At 48.8% G+C, this 652-nt stretch overlaps 2 non-coding genes across 2 annotated transcripts; both read right to left on the bottom strand.

Moving 5' to 3' along the window:
• Nucleotides 1–119: 119 nt before the first annotated feature.
• LOC123179647 (5S ribosomal RNA) lies at nt 120–238 on the bottom strand. Its single transcript, XR_006490526.1, has one exon. It is a non-coding gene; the product is annotated as a 5S ribosomal RNA (ribosomal RNA).
• A 297-nt stretch (nt 239–535) lies between these two features.
• Nucleotides 536–652, bottom strand: LOC123179649 (5S ribosomal RNA; the record flags this gene model as incomplete). Its single annotated transcript, XR_006490527.1, has 1 exon — nt 536–652. It is a non-coding gene; the product is annotated as a 5S ribosomal RNA (ribosomal RNA).

Below are 652 nucleotides of genomic sequence, written 5' to 3'. Positions count from 1 at the left end.
CAGTGAATCGTGAGCACCCAGCTATGACTTACCGCACTCGTGCAAAATAATAAAACACGGTAAATATATTACTTACACGTGCGTTTTGTTTTTCAAGCGGCGCGAAAAAAATTAAAAAGGGAATGCAACACGAGGACTTCCCAGGAGGTCACCCATCCTAGTACTACTCTCGCCCAAGCACGCTTAACTTCAGAGTTCTGATGGGATCCGGTGCTTTAGTGCTGGTATGATCGCATCCGACATGTTACCCCGGTCTTCGTCCCTTATCCTTGCCCCTCCCAGCTCCACTACAAAGACGATTGTACATTGCTTTGGCCGCTCCCTCTCAACTACGAAGACGATTTTAACACGGTTTCCACCCCTCCCTCTCAACCGCACCAGTGCACTCTTGCCGCGCCACAACGCCGACGCTGGACCCGTGAATTGTGAGCACCCAGCTATGACTTACCGCACTCGTGCAAAATAATAAAACACGATAAATATATTACTTACACGTGCGTTTTGTTTTGCAAGCGGCGCGAAAAAAATTAAAAAGGGAATGCAACACGAGGACTTCCCAGGAGGTCACCCATCCTAGTACTACTCTCGCCCAAGCACGCTTAACTTCGGAGTTCTGATGGGATCCGGTGCTTTAGTGCTGGTATGATCGCAT

The sequence above is a fragment of the Triticum aestivum genome, unplaced genomic scaffold, assembly GCF_018294505.1.
Source record: "Triticum aestivum cultivar Chinese Spring unplaced genomic scaffold, IWGSC CS RefSeq v2.1 scaffold139518, whole genome shotgun sequence".
Classification (NCBI taxonomy): domain Eukaryota; kingdom Viridiplantae; phylum Streptophyta; class Magnoliopsida; order Poales; family Poaceae; genus Triticum; species Triticum aestivum.
This window is presented reverse-complemented; position numbering and strand designations above follow the sequence as displayed.